Below are 20343 nucleotides of genomic sequence, written 5' to 3' on the forward strand. Positions count from 1 at the left end.
CCTTGGCAAGGTGCTTGGGAGGGGTTGAAGCCAGAACCGACGCATGAGATGTTCTGGACGCGACGGGATGCTTTTGGGAGTGAAAGCCGGAACCGACGCATAAGATGTTCTGGCCTGCGACGAGATGCTTTTGGGAATGAAAGCTGGAACCGACGCAGAAAATGTTCTGGCTGCGGCGTGATGTTTGGGGGGTGAAAGCCAAAAACGGAGCATGAGATGTTTCGGCCGCTGTGTGGTACTTATTTTCTACAAAAGTAAGTGAAAATGATAAATTTCACCTACTTTGGTAGAAATGAAGTGATAATATATAGTCCCCATAAACCACTTTCACACCACTGTACCCTATCACACTTGATTGGGATGTGAAAACTGGATTCGGCGAATAACTTGTCCATACAGTATGCAGCTATGTGCCTGGAGGGTGAAAGCTGGAACCTGTGAATGAAATGTCACCGCCTTGGCAAGGTGCTTGTGGGTAAAGCCGGAACCGACGGATGAGATGTTCTGGCCGTGGCGAGGTGTTTTTGGAACTGAAAGCTGGAACCGACGCATGAGATGTTCTGGACGCGACGGGATGCTTCTGGGAGTGAAAGCCGGAACCGACGCAGAAAATGTTCTGGCCACGGTGTAATGGTTGGGGGATGAAAGCCAAAAACAGTATGAGATGTTCCAGCCACTGTGAGGTACTTATTTTCTATAAAAGTAAGTGAAAATTATCATTTTCACCTACATTGGTAGAAATGAAGTGATAATATATAGGCCCCATTCATCACTTTCACACCATTGTACCCTATCACACTTGATTGGGATGTGGAAACTGGATCCGGCGAATAACTTGTCCATATGAAGCTATGTGCCTGGAGGGTGAAAGCTGGAACCTGTGAATGAAATGTCACCGCCTTGGCAAGGTGCTTTTGTGGGTGAAACCTGGAACCGGCACAAGAAATGTTCCGGCGTGATGGTTGGTCAGTGAAAGCCAGAACCGGCGCATGAGATGTACCGACTGCTGCAAGGTACTTATTTTCTACAAAAGTAGGTGAAAATTGTTATTTTCACCTCCTTTGGTAAAAAAAAGTGATAATTTTTAGACCCCATATACCACTTTCACACCGCTGTACCCTTTCACATTCGATTGGGGTGTGAAAACCGGAATCTGGGAATAACTTGTACGCAGCTATGTGCCTGGAGGGTAAAATCTGGAACCTGTGATGAAATGTTCCTGACTTAGCAAGGTGCTTGGGGGTTGAAGCCGGAACCGACGGATGAGATGTTCTGGCCGTGACGAGGTGCTTTTGGAAGTGAAAGCTGGAACCGACGCATGAGATGTTCTGGCCGTGACGGTATGCTTTTGGGAGTGAAAGCCGGAACCGACGCAGAAAATGTTCCGGCCACGGCGTAATGGTTGAGGGGTGAAAGCCAAAAACGGAGCATGAGATGTTCCGGCCGCTGTGACGTTCTTATTTTCTACAAAAGTAAGTGAAAATTATCATTTTCACCTACATTGGCAGAATTGAAGTGATAATATATAGGCCCCATATATCACTTTCACACCATTGTACCCTATCACACTTGATTGGGATGTGGAAACTGGATCCGGCGAATAACTTGTCCATACAGTATGCAGCTATGTGCCTGGAGGGTGAAAGCTGGAACCTGTGAATGAAATGTCACCGCCTTGGCAAGGTGCTTGGGGGTAAAGCCGGAACCGACGGATGAGATGTTCTGGCCGCGGCGAGGTGTTTTTGGAACTGAAAGCTGGAACCGACGCATGAGATGTTCTGGACGCGACGGGATGCTTCTGGGAGTGAAAGCCGGAACCAACGCAGAAAATGTTCTGGCCACGGCGTAATGGTTGGGGGATGAAAGCCAAAAACTGAGCATGAGATGTTTCGGCCGCTGTGTGGTACTTATTTTCTACAAAAGTAAGTGAAAATGATAAATTTCACCTACTTTGGTAGAAATGAAGTGATAATATATAGTCCCCATAAACCACTTTCACACCACTGTACCCTATCACACTTGATTGGGATGTGAAAACTGGATTCGGCAAATAACTTGTCCATATGCAGCTATGTGCCTGGAGGGTGAAAGCTGGAACCTGTGAATGAAATGGTACTGCCTTGGCAAGGTGCTTTTGTGGGTGAAACCTGGAACCGGTGAAAGGAATGTTCCAGTAGCGGCGTTGTGGTTTGGCGGTAAAAGCCGAAACCGGCGCATGAGATGTACCGGCTGCTGTGAGGTACTTATTTTCTACAAAAGTAGGTGAAAATTGTTATTTCCACCTTCATTGGTAAAAAAAAATGTGATCATTTATAGGCCCCATATATTACTTTCACACCGCTGTACCCTTTCACATTCGATTGGGGTGTGAAAATCGGAACCTGGGAATAATTTGTTCCGTACACGGCTATGTGCCAGGAGGGTAAAAGCTGGAACCTGTGAATGAAATGTTCCCGACTTGGCAAGGTGCTTGGGGGGTTAAGCCAGAACCTTCGGATGAGATGTTCTGGCCACGACGAGGTGCTTTTAGGAGTGAAAGCCAGAACCGACGCATGAGATGTTCTGGACGCGACGGGATGCTTTTGGGAGTGAAAGCCGGAACCGACGCAGAAAATGTTCCGGCCACGGCGTAATGGTTGAGGGGTGAAAGCCAAAAACGGAGCATGAGATGTTCCGGCCGCTGTGACGTTCTTATTTTCTACAAAAGTAAGTGAAAATTATCATTTTCACCTACATTGGCAGAAATGAAGTGATAATATATAGGCCCCATATATCACTTTCACACCATTGTACCCTATCACACTTGATTGGGATGTGGAAACTGGATCCGGCGAATAACTTGTCCATACAGTATGCAGCTATGTGCCTGGAGGGTGAAAGCTGGATTCTGTGAATGAAATGTCACCGCCTTGGCAAGGTGCTTTTGTGGGTGAAACCTGGAACCGGCACAAGAAATGTTCCGGCGTGATGGTTGGGCAGTGAAAGCCGGAACCGGCGCATGAGATGTACCGACTGCTGCAAGGTACTTATTTTCTACAAAAGTAGGTGAAAATTGTTATTTTCAGCTACTTTGGTAAAAAAAAAAAGTGATAATTTTTAGACCCCATATACCACTTTCACACCGCTGTACCCTTTCACATTCGATTGGGGTGTGAAAACCGGAATCTGGGAATAACTTGTACGCAGCTATGTGCCTGGAGGGTAAAATCTGGAACCTGTGATGAAATGTTCCTGACTTAGCAAGGTGCTTGGGGGTTGAAGCCGGAACCGACGGATGAGATGTTCTGGCCGTGACGAGGTGCTTTTGGAAGTGAAAGCTGGAACCGACGCATGAGATGTTCTGACCGCGAAGGTATGCTTTTGGGAGTGAAAGCCGGAACCGACGCATGAGATGTTCTGGCACGCGCCGAGGTGCTTTTGGGAGTGAAAGCCGGGACCGACGCAAGGAATGTTCCGGTCGCGGCGTGTGAGTGACTTATTTTCTACAAAAGTAGGTGAAAATTGTTATTTCCACCTACTTTGGTAAAAAAAATGTGATCATTTATAGGCCCTATATACCACTTTCACACCGCTGTACCCTTTCACCTTAGATTGGGGTGTGAAAGCCGGAAACCGACGCATGAGATGTTCTGGCCCGAGACGAGGTGCTTTTGGAAGTGAAAGCCGGAACCGGTGCAGGAAATGTTATAACACTTGATTGGGGTATGAAAACTGGATTTGTCGATTAACTTGTCCGTATGCAGCTATGTGCCTGGAGGGTAAAAGCTGGAACCTGTGAATGAAATGTTCCCACCTTGGCAAGGTGCTTGGGAGGGGTTGCAGCCTGATCCGACGTATGAGATATTCTGGCTGCGACGAGGTGCTTTTGGGGGTGAAAGCTGGAACCGGTGCAATAAATGTTCTGGCCGCGGCGTGGTGTTTGGGGGGTGAAAGCCGGAAGCGGCGCATGAAATGTTCCGGCCGCGGTGAGGTGCTTTGGGGAGGTGCCAGATCCGGCGCATGAGATTGTCATGCTTTTGCGATGGGCTTGAAGGCGGGTGAAAGCCTAAACTGGCGCATGAGATGTTCCAGGCACTGTGAGGGGCTTTGGGGGTGATAGTTCCTGACAGCTCCTCAAGACTGGCTGCTGCAGAGCACATACCCGGGGACCTGCTCAGTTTGTAAAACTGAGTAACGGGTCCACAGTTAAGGGTCTAATATGTGCTGTAGCATGTATTAGCAATCACTGGGGCAGGAACTGATAAGGATGACTTGTGTTGTCTGTATAGTACTGCATTTATGTGTGTTACGATGTAAGACACATTATTAATAAATATGCATGTATGTCATGAACATATTATCGCGCCTCCTTCTTCTTTTTTTTCAGGTAGACCTTCTCCACGAATGAATTGTGATGTCAACTTCTTACCCAGCTACGTCTCTGGACTACTGTGACATCATTTTTACTACAGCATATTCCAAACGTCAAATTGCAGGAGCAGCTACCCACAACAGGTAAGCAGGCGCGATAATATCTTCCTGGCATACATGCATATTTATCAAATATGTATGGTCTTCCTTAAATTATGTTTAAAGTTTGATGAATTGAGGTCCTTATATTATTTTATGCAGACAGCGAGCCAAATCAGGGCTGATATCAGTGCAGGAGATAGCAGTGATATTGTCTGCATTGCCTTTTTATTGAATGTCAGTAATACTTTTTTTCTACTAAAGTAGGTGAAAATAATAATTTTCACCTACTTTGGTAAAAAAAATAAGTGATAATTTATAGGCCCCATATACCACTTTTACTCCGCTGTACCCTTTCACATTTGATTGGGGTATGAAAACCGCAACCGGCGAATAGCTTGTTATGTACGCGGCTATGTGCCTGGAGGGTAAAAGCTGGAACCTGTGAATGAAATGTTCCCACCTTGGCAAGGTGCTTGGTGGTAAAACCGGAACCGACGGATGAGATGTTCTGGCCGCGGCGAGGTGTTTTTGGAACTGAAAGCTGGAACCGACGCATGAGATGTTCTGGACGCGACGGGATGCTTCTGGGAGTGAAAGCCGGAACCGCCGCAGAAAATGTTCTGGCCACGGCGTAATGGTTGGGGGATGAAAGCCAAAAACAGTATGAGATGTTCCAGCCACTGTGAGGTACTTATTTTCTATAAAAGTAAGTGAAAATTATAATTTTCACCTACATTGGTAGAAATGAAGTGATAATATATAGGCCCCATATATCACTTTCACACCATTGTACCCTATCACACTTGATTGGGATGTGGAAACTGGATCCGGCGAATAACTTGTCCATATGCAGCTATGTGCCTGGAGGGTGAAAGCTGGAACCTGTGAATGAAATGTCACCGCCTTGGCAAGGTGCTTTTGTGGGTGAAACCTGGAACCGGCACAAGAAATGTTCCGGCGTGATGGTTGGGCAGTGAAAGCCGGAACCGGCGCATGAGATGAACCGACTGCTGCAAGGTACTTATTTTCTACAAAAGTAGGTGAAAATTGTTATTTTCACCTACTTTGGTAAAAAAAAAAGTGATAAGTTTTAGGCCCCATATACCACTTTCACACCTCTGTACCCTTTCACATTCGATTGGGGTGTGAAAACTGGAACCTGGGAATAACTTGTACGCAGCTATGTGCCTGGAGGGTAAAATCTGGAACCTGTGATGAAATGTTCCTGACTTAGCAAGGTGCTTGGGGGTTGAAGCCGGAACCGACGGATGAGATGTTCTGGCCGTGACGAGGTGCTTTTGGAAGTGAAAGCTGGAACCGACGCATAAGATGTTCTGGCCGCGACGGTATGCTTTTGGGAGTGAAAGCCGGAACCGACGCATGAGATGTTCTGGCACGCGACGAGGTGCTTTTGGGAGTGAAAGCCGGAACCGACGCATTAGATGTTCTGGCCTGCGACGAGATGCTTTTGGGAATGAAAGCTGGAACCGACGCAAAAAATGTTCCGGCTGCGGCGTGATGGTTTGGGGGTGAAAGCCAAAAACGGAGCATGAGATGTTTCGGCCGCTGTGTGGTACTTATTTTCTACAAAAGTAAGTGAAAATGATAAATTTCACCTACTTTGGTAGAAATGAAGTGATAATATATAGTCCCCATAAACCACTTTCACACCACTGTACCCTATCACACTTGATTGGGATGTGAAAACTGGATCCGGCAAATAACTTGTCCATATGCAGAAATTCACCTGGAGGGTGAAAGCTGGAACCTGTGAATGAAATGGTACTGCCTTGGCAAGGTGCTTTTGTGGGTGAAACCTGGAACCGGTGAAAGGAATGTTCCAGTAGCGGCGTGGTGGTTTGGCGGTGAAAGCCGAAACCGGCGCATGAGATGTACCGGCTGCTGTGAGGTACTTATTTTCTACAAAAGTAGGTGAAAATTGTTATTTTCACCTTCTTTGGTAAAAAAAATGTGATCATTTATAGGCCCCATATATTACTTTCACACCGCTGTACCCTTTCACATTCGATTGGGGTGTGAAAATCGGAACCTGGGAATAATTTGTTCCGTACACGGCTATGTGCCTGGAGGGTAAAAGCTGGAACCTGTGAATGAAATGTTCCCGACTTGGCAAGGTGCTTGGGGGGTTAAGCCAGAACCGATGGATGAGATGTTCTGGCCACGACGAGGTGCTTTTAGGAGTGAAAGCCAGAACCGACGCATGAGATGTTCTGGACGCGACGGGATGCTTTTGGGAGTGAAAGCCGGAACCGACGCAGAAAATGTTCCGGCCACGGCGTAATGGTTGAGGGGTGAAAGCCAAAAACGGAGCATGAGATGTTCCGGCCGCTGTGACGTTCTTATTTTCTACAAAAGTAAGTGAAAATTATCATTTTCACCTACATTGGCAGAAAAGAAGTGATAATATATAGGCCCCATATATCACTTTCACACCATTGTACCCTATCACACTTGATTGGGATGTGGAAACTGGATCCGGCGAATAACTTGTCCATACAGTATGCAGCTATGTGCCTGGAGGGTGAAAGCTGGAACCTGTGAATGAAATGTCACCGCCTTGGCAAGGTGCTTGGGGGTAAAGCCGGAACCGACGGATGAGATGTTCTGGCCGCGGCGAGGTGTTTTTGGAACTGAAAGCTGGAACCGACGCATGAGATGTTCTGGACGCGACGGGATGCTTCTGGGAGTGAAAGCCGGAACCGACGCAGAAAATGTTCTGGCCACAGCGTAATGGTTGGGGGATGAAAGCCAAAAACAGTATGAGATGCTCCAGCCACTGTGAGGTACTTATTTTCTATAAAAGTAAGTGAAAATTATCATTTTCACCTACATTGGTAGAAATGAAGTGATAATATATAGGCCCCATACATCACTTTCACACCATTGTACCCTATCACACTTGATTGGGATGTGGAAACTGGATCCGGCGAATAACTTGTCCATATGCAGCTATGTGCCTGGAGGGTGAAAGCTGGAACCTGTGAATGAAATGTCACCGCCTTGGCAAGGTGCTTTTGTGGGTGAAACCTGGAACCGGCACAAGAAATGTTCCGGCGTGATGGTTGGGCAGTGAAAGCCAGAACCGGCGCATGAGATGTACCGACTGCTGCAAGGTACTTATTTTTTACAAAAGTAGGTGAAAATTGTTATTTTCACCTGCTTTGGTAAAAGAAAAGTGATAATTTTTAGACCCCATATACCACTTTCACACCGCTGTACCCTTTTACATTCGATTGGGGTGTGAAAACCGGAATCTGGGAATAACTTGTACGCAGCTATGTGCCTGGAGGGTAAAATCTGGAACCTGTGATGAAATGTTCCTGACTTAGCAAGGTGCTTGGGGGTTGAAGCCGGAACCGACGGATGAGATGTTCTGGCCGTGACGAGGTGCTTTTGGGAGTGAAAGCCGGAACCGACGCATGAGATGTTCTGGCACGCGACGAGGTGCTTTTGGGAGTGAAAGCCGGAACCGACGCAAGAAATGTTCCGGTCGCGGCGTGTGAGTTACTTATTTTCTACAAAAGTAGGTGAAAATTGTTATTTCTACCTACTTTGGTAAAAAAAATGTGATCATTTATAGGCCTCATATACCACTTTCACACCGCTGTACCCTTTCACATTAGATTAAGGTGTGAAAGCCGGAAACCGACGCATGAGATGTTCTGGCCTGCGACGAGGTGCTTTTGGGAGTGAAAGCCGGAACCGGTGCAGGAAATGTTATAACACTTGATTGGGGTGTGAAAACTGGATCTGGCGAATAACTTGTCCATATGCAGCTATGTGCCTGGAGGGTAAAAGCTGGAACCTGTGAATGAAATGTTCCCACCTTGGCAAGGTGCTTGGGAGGGGTTGAAGCCTGAACCGACGTATGAGATATTCTGGCTGCGACGAGGTGCTTTTGGGGGTGAAAGTCGGAACCGGCGCAATAAATGTTCTGGCCGCGGCGTGGTGTTTGGGGGTGAAAGCCGGAAGCGGCGCATGAAATGTTCCGGACGCGTTGAGGTGCTTTGGAGAGGTGCCAGATCCGGAGCATGAGATTGTCATGCTTTTGCGATGGGCTTGAAGGCGGGTGAAAGCCTAAACTGGCGCATGAGATGTTCCAGGCACTGTGAGGTGCTTTGGGGGGTGATAGTCCCTGACAGCTCCTCAAGACTGGCTGCTGCAGAGCACATACCCGGGGACCTGCTCAGTTTGTAAAACTGAGTAACGGGTCCACAGTTAAGGGTCTAATATGTGCTGTAGCATGTATTTGCAATCACTGGGGCAGGAACTGATAAGGATGACTTGTGTTGTCTGTATAGTACTGCATTTATGTGTGTTACGATGTAAGACACATTATTAATAAATATGCATGTATGTCATGAACATATTATCGCGCCTCCTTCTTCTTTTTTTCAGGTAGACCTTCTCCACGAATGAATTGTGATGTCAACTACTTACCCAGCTACGTCTCTGGACTACTGTGACATCATTTTTACTACAGCATATTCCAAACGTCAAATTGCAGGAGCAGCTACCCACAACAGGTAAGCAGGCGCGATAATATCTTCCTGGCATACATGTATATTTATCAAATATGTATGGTCTTCCTTAAATTATGTTTAAAGTTTGATGAATTGAGGTCCTTATATTATTTTATGCAGACAGCGAGCCAAATCAGGGCTGATATCAGTGCGGGAGATAGCAGTGATATTGTCCGCATTGCTTTTTTATTGAATGTCAGTAATACTTTTTTCTACTAAAGTAGGTGAAAATAATAATTTTCACCTACTTTGGTAAAGAAAAAAAGTGATAATTTATAGGCCCCATATACCACTTTCACACCGCTGTACCCTTTCACATTTGATTGGGGTGTGAAAACCGGAACCGGCGAATAGCTTGTTATGTACGCGGCTATGTGCCTGGAGGGTAAAAGCTGGAACCTGTGAATGAAATGTTCCCACCTTGGCAAGGTGCTTGGGGGGTAAAGCCGGAACCGACGGGTGAGATGTTCTGGCCACGACGAGGTGCTTTTGGGAGTGAAAGCCAGAACCGACGCATGAGATGTTCTGGCCTGCGACGAGATGCTTTTGGGAATGAAAGCTGGAACCGACGCAGAAAATGTTCCGGCTGCGGCGTGATGGTTGGGGGGTGAAAGCCAAAAAACGGAGCATGAGATGTTTCGGCCGCTGTGACGTACTTATTTTCTACAAAAGTAAGTGAAAATGATCAATTTCACCTACTTTGGTAGAAATGAAGTGATAATATATAGTCCCCATAAACCACTTTCACACCACTGTACCCTATCACACTTGATTGGGATGTGAAAACTGGATCCGGCAAATAACTTGTCCATATGCAGCTATGTGCCTGGAGGGTGAAAGCTGGAACCTGTGAATGAAATGTCACCGCCTTGGCAAGGTGCTTTTGTGGGTGAAACCTGGAACCGGCACAAGAAATGTTCCGGCGTGATGGTTGGGCAGTGAAAGCCGGAACCGGCGCATGAGATGTACCGACTGCTGCAAGGTACTTATTTTCTACAAAAGTAGGTGAAAATTGTTATTTTCACCTCCTTTGGTAAAAAAAAGTGATAATTTTTAGACCCCATATACCACTTTCACACTGCTGTACCCTTTCACATTCGATTGGGGTGTGAAAACCGGAATCTGGGAATAACTTGTACCCAGCTATGTGCCTGGAGGGTAAAATCTGGAACCTGTGATGAAATGTTCCTGACTTAGCAAGGTGCTTGGGGGTTGAAGCCGGAACCGACGGATGAGATGTTCTGGCCGTGAGGATGTGCTTTTGGAAGTGAAAGCTGAAACCAACGCATGAGATGTTCTGGCCGCGACGGGATGCTTTTGGGAGTGAAAGCCAGAACCGACGCATGAGATGTTCTGGACGCGACGGGATGCTTTTGGGAGTGAAAGCCGGAACCGACGCATTAGATGTTCTGGCCTGCGACGAGATGCTTTTGGGAATGAAAGCTGGAACCGACGCAAAAAATGTTCCGGCTGCGGCGTGATGGTTTGGGGGTGAAAGCCAAAAACGGAGCATGAGATGTTTCGGCCGCTGTGTGGTACTTATTTTCTACAAAAGTAAGTGAAAATGATAAATTTCACCTACTTTGGTAGAAATGAAGTGATAATATATAGTCCCCATAAACCACTTTCACACCACTGTACCCTATCACACTTGATTGGGATGTGAAAACTGGATCCGGCAAATAACTTGTCCATATGCAGAAATTCACCTGGAGGGTGAAAGCTGGAACCTGTGAATGAAATGGTACTGCCTTGGCAAGGTGCTTTTGTGGGTGAAACCTGGAACCGGTGAAAGGAATGTTCCAGTAGCGGCGTGGTGGTTTGGCGGTGAAAGCCGAAACCGGCGCATGAGATGTACCGGCTGCTGTGAGGTACTTATTTTCTACAAAAGTAGGTGAAAATTGTTATTTTCACCTTCTTTGGTAAAAAAAATGTGATCATTTATAGGCCCCATATATTACTTTCACACCGCTGTACCCTTTCACATTCGATTGGGGTGTGAAAATCGGAACCTGGGAATAATTTGTTCCGTACACGGCTATGTGCCTGGAGGGTAAAAGCTGGAACCTGTGAATGAAATGTTCCCGACTTGGCAAGGTGCTTGGGGGGTTAAGCCAGAACCGATGGATGAGATGTTCTGGCCACGACGAGGTGCTTTTAGGAGTGAAAGCCAGAACCGACGCATGAGATGTTCTGGACGCGACGGGATGCTTTTGGGAGTGAAAGCCGGAACCGACGCAGAAAATGTTCCGGCCACGGCGTAATGGTTGAGGGGTGAAAGCCAAAAACGGAGCATGAGATGTTCCGGCCGCTGTGACGTTCTTATTTTCTACAAAAGTAAGTGAAAATTATCATTTTCACCTACATTGGCAGAAATGAAGTGATAATATATAGGCCCCATATATCACTTTCACACCATTGTACCCTATCACACTTGATTGGGATGTGGAAACTGGATCCGGCGAATAACTTGTCCATACAGTATGCAGCTATGTGCCTGGAGGGTGAAAGCTGGAACCTGTGAATGAAATGTCACCGCCTTGGCAAGGTGCTTGGGGGTAAAGCCGGAACCGACGGATGAGATGTTCTGGCCGCGGCGAGGTGTTTTTGGAACTGAAAGCTGGAACCGACGCATGAGATGTTCTGGACGCGACGGGATGCTTCTGGGAGTGAAAGCCGGAACCGACGCAGAAAATGTTCTGGCCACAGCGTAATGGTTGGGGGATGAAAGCCAAAAACAGTATGAGATGCTCCAGCCACTGTGAGGTACTTATTTTCTATAAAAGTAAGTGAAAATTATCATTTTCACCTACATTGGTAGAAATGAAGTGATAATATATAGGCCCCATACATCACTTTCACACCATTGTACCCTATCACACTTGATTGGGATGTGGAAACTGGATCCGGCGAATAACTTGTCCATATGCAGCTATGTGCCTGGAGGGTGAAAGCTGGAACCTGTGAATGAAATGTCACCGCCTTGGCAAGGTGCTTTTGTGGGTGAAACCTGGAACCGGCACAAGAAATGTTCCGGCGTGATGGTTTGGCAGTGAAAGCCAGAACCGGCGCATGAGATGTACCGACTGCTGCAAGGTACTTATTTTTTACAAAAGTAGGTGAAAATTGTTATTTTCACCTGCTTTGGTAAAAGAAAAGTGATAATTTTTAGACCCCATATACCACTTTCACACCGCTGTACCCTTTTACATTCGATTGGGGTGTGAAAACCGGAATCTGGGAATAACTTGTACGCAGCTATGTGCCTGGAGGGTAAAATCTGGAACCTGTGATGAAATGTTCCTGACTTAGCAAGGTGCTTGGGGGTTGAAGCCGGAACCGACGGATGAGATGTTCTGGCCGTGACGAGGTGCTTTTGGGAGTGAAAGCCGGAACCGACGCATGAGATGTTCTGGCACGCGACGAGGTGCTTTTGGGAGTGAAAGCCGGAACCGACGCAAGGAATGTTCCGGTTGCGGCGTGTGAGTTACTTATTTTCTACAAAAGTAGGTGAAAATTGTTATTTCCACCTACTTTGGTAAAAAAAATGTGATCATTTATAGGCCTCATATACCACTTTCACACCGCTGTACCCTTTCACATTAGATAAAGGTGTGAAAGCCGGAAACCGACGCATGAGATGTTCTGGCCTGCGACGAGGTGCTTTTGGGAGTGAAAGCCGGAACCGGTGCAGGAAATGTTATAACACTTGATTGGGGTGTGAAAACTGGATCTGGCGAATAACTTGTCCATATGCAGCAATGTGCCTGGAGGGTAAAAGCTGGAACCTGTGAATCACATGTTCCCACCTTGGCAAGGTGCTTGGGAGGGGTTGAAGCCTGAACCGACGTATGAGATATTCTGGCTGCGACGAGGTGCTTTTGGGGGTGAAAGTTGGAACCGGCGCAATAAATGTTCTGGCCGCGGCGTGGTGTTTGGGGGTGAAAGCCGGAAGCGGCGCATGAAATGTTCCGGACGCGTTGAGGTGCTTTGGAGAGGTGCCAGATCCGGAGCATGAGATTGTCATGCTTTTGCGATGGGCTTGAAGGCGGGTGAAAGCCTAAACTGGCGCATGAGATGTTCCAGGCACTGTGAGGTGCTTTGGGGGGTGATAGTCCCTGACAGCTCCTCAAGACTGGCTGCTGCAGAGCACATACCCGGGGACCTGCTCAGTTTGTAAAACTGAGTAACGGGTCCACAGTTAAGGGTCTAATATGTGCTGTAGCATGTATTTGCAATCACTGTGGCAGGAATGGATGACTTGTGTTGTCTGTATAGTACTGCATTTATGTGTGTTACGATGTAAGACACATTATTAATAAATATGCATGTATGTCATGAACATATTATCGCGCCTCCTTCTTCTTTTTTTCAGGTAGACCTTCTCCACGAATGAATTGTGATGTCAACTACTTACCCAGCTACGTCTCTGGACTACTGTGACATCATTTTTACTACAGCATATTCCAAACGTCAAATTGCAGGAGCAGCTACCCACAACAGGTAAGCAGGCGCGATAATATCTTCCTGGCATACATGTATATTTATCAAATATGTATGGTCTTCCTTAAATTATGTTTAAAGTTTGATGAATTGAGGTCCTTATATTATTTTATGCCGACAGCGAGCCAAATCAGGGCTGATATCAGTGCGGGAGATAGCAGTGATATTGTCTGCATTGCTTTTTTATTGAATGTCAGTAATACTTTTTTTCTACTAAAGTAGGTGAAAATAATAATTTTCACCTACTTTGGTAAAAAAAAAAAAGTGATAATTTATAGGCCCCATATACCACTTTCACACCGCTGTACCCTTTCACATTTGATTGGGGTGTGAAAACCGGAACCGGCGAATAGCTTGTTATGTACGCGGCTATGTGCCTGGAGGGTAAAAGCTGGAACCTGTGAATGAAATGTTCCCACCTTGGCAAGGTGCTTGGGGGGTAAAGCCGGAACCGACGGATGAGATGTTCTGGCCATGACGAGGTGCTTTTGGGAGTGAAAGCCAGAACCGACGCATGAGATGTTCTGGCCTGCGACGAGATGCTTTTGGGAATGAAAGCTGGAACCGACGCAGAAAATGTTCCGGCTGCGGCATGATGGTTGGGGGGTGAAAGCCAAAAACGGAGCATGAGATGTTTCGGCCGCTGTGACGTACTTATTTTCTACAAAAGTAAGTGAAAATTATCAATTTCACCCTACTTTGGTAGAAATGAAGTGATAATATATAGTCCCCATAAACCACTTTCACACCACTGTACCCTATCACACTTGATTGGGATGTGAAAACTGGATCCGGCAAATAACTTGTCCATATGCAGCTATGTGCCTGGAGGGTGAAAGCTGGAACCTGTGAATGAAATGTCACCGCCTTGGCAAGGTGCTTTTGTGGGTGAAACCTGGAACCGGCACAAGAAATGTTCCGGCATGATGGTTGGGCAGTGAAAGCCGGAACCGGCGCATGAGATGTACCGGCTGCTGTGAGGTACTTATTTTCTACAAAAGTAGGTGAAAATTGTTATTTCCACCTTCTTTGGTAAAAAAAAGTGATCATTTATAGGCCCCATATATTACTTTCACACCACTGTACCCTTTCACATTCGATTGGGGTGTGAAAATCGGAACCTGGGAACAATTTGTTCCATACACGGCTATGTGCCTGGAGGGTAAAAGCTGGAACCTGTGAATGAAATGTTCCCGACTTGGCAAGGTGCTTGGGGGGTTAAGCCAGAACCGACGGATGAGATGTTCTGGCCACGACGAGGTGCTTTTAGGAGTGAAAGCCAGAACCGACGCATGAGATGTTCTGGACGCGACGGGATGCTTTTGGGAGTGAAAGCCGGAACCGACGCAGAAAATGTTCCGGCCACGGCGTAATGGTTGAGGGGTGAAAGCCAAAAACGGAGCATGAGATGTTCCGGCCGCTGTGACGTTCTTATTTTCTACAAAAGTAAGTGAAAATTATCATTTTCACCTACATTGGCAGAATTGAAGTGATAATATATAGGCCCCATATATCACTTTCACACCATTGTACCCTATCACACTTGATTGGGATGTGGAAACTGGATCCGGAGAATAACTTGTCCATACAGTATGCAGCTATGTGCCTGGAGGGTGAAAGCTGGAACCTGTGAATGAAATGTCACCGCCTTGGCAAGGTGCTTGGGGGTAAAGCCGGAACCGACGGATGAGATGTTCTGGCCACGACGAGGTGCTTTTAGGAGTGAAAGCCAGAACCGACGCATGAGATGTTCTGGACGCGACGGGATGCTTTTGGGAGTGAAAGCCGGAACCGACGCAGAAAATGTTCCGGCCACGGCGTAATGGTTGAGGGGTGAAAGCCAAAAACGGAGCATGAGATGTTCCGGCCGCTGTGACATACTTATTTTCTACAAAAGTAAGTGAAAATTATCATTTTCACCTACATTGGCAAAAATGAAGTGATAATATATAGGCCCCATATATCACTTTCACACCGTTGTACCCTATCACACTTGATTGGGATGTGGAAACTGGATCCGGCGAATAACTTGTCCATATGCAGCTATGTGCCTGGTCGGTGAAAGCTGGAACCTGTGAATGAAATGTCACCGCCTTGGCAAGGTGCTTTTGTGGGTGAAACCTGGAACCGGCACAAGAAATGTTCCGGCGTGATGGTTGGGCAGTGAAAGCCGGAATCGGCGCATGAGATGTACCGACTGCTGCAAGGTACTTCTTTTCTACAAAAGTAGGTGAAAATTGTTATTTTCAGCTACTTTGGTAAAAAAAAAAAGTGATAATTTTTAGACCCCATATACCACTTTCACACCGCTGTACCCTTTCACATTCGATTGGGGTGTGAAAACCGGAATCTGGGAATAACTTGTACGCAGCTATGTGCCTGGAGGGTAAAATCTGGAACCTGTGATGAAATGTTCCTGACTTAGCAAGGTGCTTGGGGGTTGAAGCCGGAACCGACGGATGAGATGTTCTGGCCGTGACGAGGTGCTTTTGGAAGTGAAAGCTGGAACCGACGCATGAGATGTTCTGACCGCGAAGGTATGCTTTTGGGAGTGAAAGCCGGAACCGACGCATGAGATGTTCTGGCACGCGCCGAGGTGCTTTTGGGAGTGAAAGCCGGGACCGACGCAAGGAATGTTCCGGTCGCGGCGTGTGAGTGACTTATTTTCTACAAAAGTAGGTGAAAATTGTTATTTCCACCTACTTTGGTAAAAAAAATGTGATCATTTATAGGCCCTATATACCACTTTCACACCGCTGTACCCTTTCACCTTAGATTGGGGTGTGAAAGCCGGAAACCGACGCATGAGATGTTCTGGCCCGAGACGAGGTGCTTTTGGAAGTGAAAGCCGGAACCGGTGCAGGAAATGTTATAACACTTGATTGGGGTATGAAAACTGGATTTGTCGATTAACTTGTCCGTATGCAGCTATGTGCCTGGAGGGTAAAAGCTGGAACCTGTGAATGAAATGTTCCCACCTTGGCAAGGTGCTTGGGAGGGGTTGCAGCCTGATCCGACGTATGAGATATTCTGGCTGCGACGAGGTGCTTTTGGGGGTGAAAGCTGGAACCGGTGCAATAAATGTTCTGGCCGCGGCGTGGTGTTTGGGGGGTGAAAGCCGGAAGCGGCGCATGAAATGTTCCGGCCGCGGTGAGGTGCTTTGGGGAGGTGCCAGATCCGGCGCATGAGATTGTCATGCTTTTGCGATGGGCTTGAAGGCGGGTGAAAGCCTAAACGGGCGCATGAGATGTTCCAGGCACTGTGAGGTGCTTTGGGGGTGATAGTTCCTGACAGCTCCTCAAGACTGGCTGCTGCAGAGCACATACCCGGGGACCTGCTCAGTTTGTAAAACTGAGTAACGGGTCCACAGTTAAGGGTCTAATATGTGCTGTAGCATGTATTAGCAATCACTGGGGCAGGAACTGATAAGGATGACTTGTGTTGTCTGTATAGTACTGCATTTATGTGTGTTACGATGTAAGACACATTATTAATAAATATGCATGTATGTCATGAACATATTATCGCGCCTCCTTCTTCTTTTTTTTCAGGTAGACCTTCTCCACGAATGAATTGTGATGTCAACTTCTTACCCAGCTACGTCTCTGGACTACTGTGACATCATTTTTACTACAGCATATTCCAAACGTCAAATTGCAGGAGCAGCTACCCACAACAGGTAAGCAGGCGCGATAATATCTTCCTGGCATACATGCATATTTATCAAATATGTATGGTCTTCCTTAAATTATGTTTAAAGTTTGATGAATTGAGGTCCTTATATTATTTTATGCAGACAGCGAGCCAAATCAGGGCTGATATCAGTGCAGGAGATAGCAGTGATATTGTCTGCATTGCCTTTTTATTGAATGTCAGTAATACTTTTTTTCTACTAAAGTAGGTGAAAATAATAATTTTCACCTACTTTGGTAAAAAAAATAAGTGATAATTTATAGGCCCCATATACCACTTTTACTCCGCTGTACCCTTTCACATTTGATTGGGGTATGAAAACCGCAACCGGCGAATAGCTTGTTATGTACGCGGCTATGTGCCTGGAGGGTAAAAGCTGGAACCTGTGAATGAAATGTTCCCACCTTGGCAAGGTGCTTGGGGGTAAAGCCGGAACCGACGGATGAGATGTTCTGGCCGCGGCGAGGTGTTTTTGGAATTCAAAGCTGGAACCGACGCATAAGATGTTCTGGACGCGACGGGATGCTTCTGGGAGTGAAAGCCGGAACCGACGCAGAAAATGTTCTGGCCACGGTGTAATGGTTGGGGGATGAAAGCCAAAAACAGTATGAGATGTTCCAGCCACTGTGAGGTACTTATTTTCTATAAAAGTAAGTGAAAATTATAATTTTCACCTACATTGGTAGAAATGAAGTGATAATATATAGGCCCCATATATCACTTTCACACCATTGTACCCTATCACACTTGATTGGGATGTGGAAACTGGATCCGGCGAATAACTTGTCCATATGCAGCTATGTGCCTGGAGGGTGAAAGCTGGAACCTGTGAATGAAATGTCACCGCCTTGGCAAGGTGCTTTTGTGGGTGAAACCTGGAACCGGCACAAGAAATGTTCCGGCGTGATGGTTGGGCAGTGAAAGCCGGAACCGGCGCATGAGATGAACCGACTGCTGCAAGGTACTTATTTTCTACAAAAGTAGGTGAAAATTGTTATTTTCACCTACTTTGGTAAAAAAAAAAGTGATAATTTTTAGGCCCCATATACCACTTTCACACCTCTGTACCCTTTCACATTCGATTGGGGTGTGAAAACTGGAACCTGGGAATAACTTGTACGCAGCTATGTGCCTGGAGGGTAAAATCTGGAACCTGTGATGAAATGTTCCTGACTTAGCAAGGTGCTTGGGGGTTGAAGCCGGAACCGACGGATGAGATGTTCTGGCCGTGACGAGGTGCTTTTGGAAGTGAAAGCTGGAACCGACGCATGAGATGTTCTGGCCGCGACGGTATGCTTTTGGGAGTGAAAGCCGGAACCGACGCATGAGATATTCTGGCACGCGACGAGGTGCTTTTGGGAGTGAAAGCCGGAACCGACGCAAGGAATGTTCCGGTCGCGGCGTGTGAGTTACTTATTTTCTACAAAAGTAGGTGAAAATTGTTATTTCTACCTACTTTGGTAAAAAAAATGTGATCATTTATAGGCCTCATATACCACTTTCACACCGCTGTACCCTTTCACATTAGATTAAGGTGTGAAAGCCGGAAACCGACGCATGAGATGTTCTGGCCTGCGACGAGGTGCTTTTGGGAGTGAAAGCCGGAACCGGTGCAGGAAATGTTATAACACTTGATTGGGGTGTGAAAACTGGATCTGGCGAATAACTTGTCCATATGCAGCTATGTGCCTGGAGGGTAAAAGCTGGAACCTGTGAATGAAATGTTCCCACCTTGGCAAGGTGCTTGGGAGGGGTTGAAGCCTGAACCGACGTATGAGATATTCTGGCTGCGACGAGGTGCTTTTGGGGGTGAAAGTCGGAACCGGCGCAATAAATGTTCTGGCCGCGGCGTGGTGTTTGGGGGTGAAAGCCGGAAGCGGCGCATGAAATGTTCCGGACGCGTTGAGGTGCTTTGGAGAGGTGCCAGATCCGGAGCATGAGATTGTCATGCTTTTGCGATGGGCTTGAAGGCGGGTGAAAGCCTAAACTGGCGCATGAGATGTTCCAGGCACTGTGAGGTGCTTTGGGGGGTGATAGTCCCTGACAGCTCCTCAAGACTGGCTGCTGCAGAGCACATACCCGGGGACCTGCTCAGTTTGTAAAACTGAGTAACGGGTCCACAGTTAAGGGTCTAATATGTGCTGTAGCATGTATTTGCAATCACTGGGGCAGGAACTGATAAGGATGACTTGTGTTGTCTGTATAGTACTGCATTTATGTGTGTTACGATGTAAGACACATTATTAATAAATATGCATGTATGTCATGAACATATTATCGCGCCTCCTTCTTCTTTTTTTCAGGTAGACCTTCTCCACGAATGAATTGTGATGTCAACTACTTACCCAGCTACGTCTCTGGACTACTGTGACATCATTTTTACTACAGCATATTCCAAACGTCAAATTGCAGGAGCAGCTACCCACAACAGGTAAGCAGGCGCGATAATATCTTCCTGGCATACATGTATATTTATCAAATATGTATGGTCTTCCTTAAATTATGTTTAAAGTTTGATGAATTGAGGTCCTTATATTATTTTATGCAGACAGCGAGCCAAATCAGGGCTGATATCAGTGCGGGAGATAGCAGTGATATTGTCCGCATTGCTTTTTTATTGAATGTCAGTAATACTTTTTTCTACTAAAGTAGGTGAAAATAATAATTTTCACCTACTTTGGTAAAGAAAAAAAGTGATAATTTATAGGCCCCATATACCACTTTCACACCGCTGTACCCTTTCACATTTGATTGGGGTGTGAAAACCGGAACCGGCGAATAGCTTGTTATGTACGCGGCTATGTGCCTGGAGGGTAAAAGCTGGAACCTGTGAATGAAATGTTCCCACCTTGGCAAGGTGCTTGGGGGGTAAAGCCGGAACCGACGGGTGAGATGTTCTGGCCACGACGAGGTGCTTTTGGGAGTGAAAGCCAGAACCGACGCATGAGATGTTCTGGCCTGCGACGAGATGCTTTTGGGAATGAAAGCTGGAACCGACGCAGAAAATGTTCCGGCTGCGGCGTGATGGTTGGGGGGTGAAAGCCAAAAAACGGAGCATGAGATGTTTCGGCCGCTGTGACGTACTTATTTTCTATAAAAGTAAGTGAAAATGATCATTTTCACCTACATTGGTAGAAATGAAGTGATAATA

The sequence above is a fragment of the Crinia signifera genome, unplaced genomic scaffold (assembly GCF_055691185.1).
Source record: "Crinia signifera unplaced genomic scaffold, ASM5569118v1 HAP2_SCAFFOLD_69, whole genome shotgun sequence".
Lineage (NCBI taxonomy): Eukaryota > Metazoa > Chordata > Amphibia > Anura > Myobatrachidae > Crinia > Crinia signifera.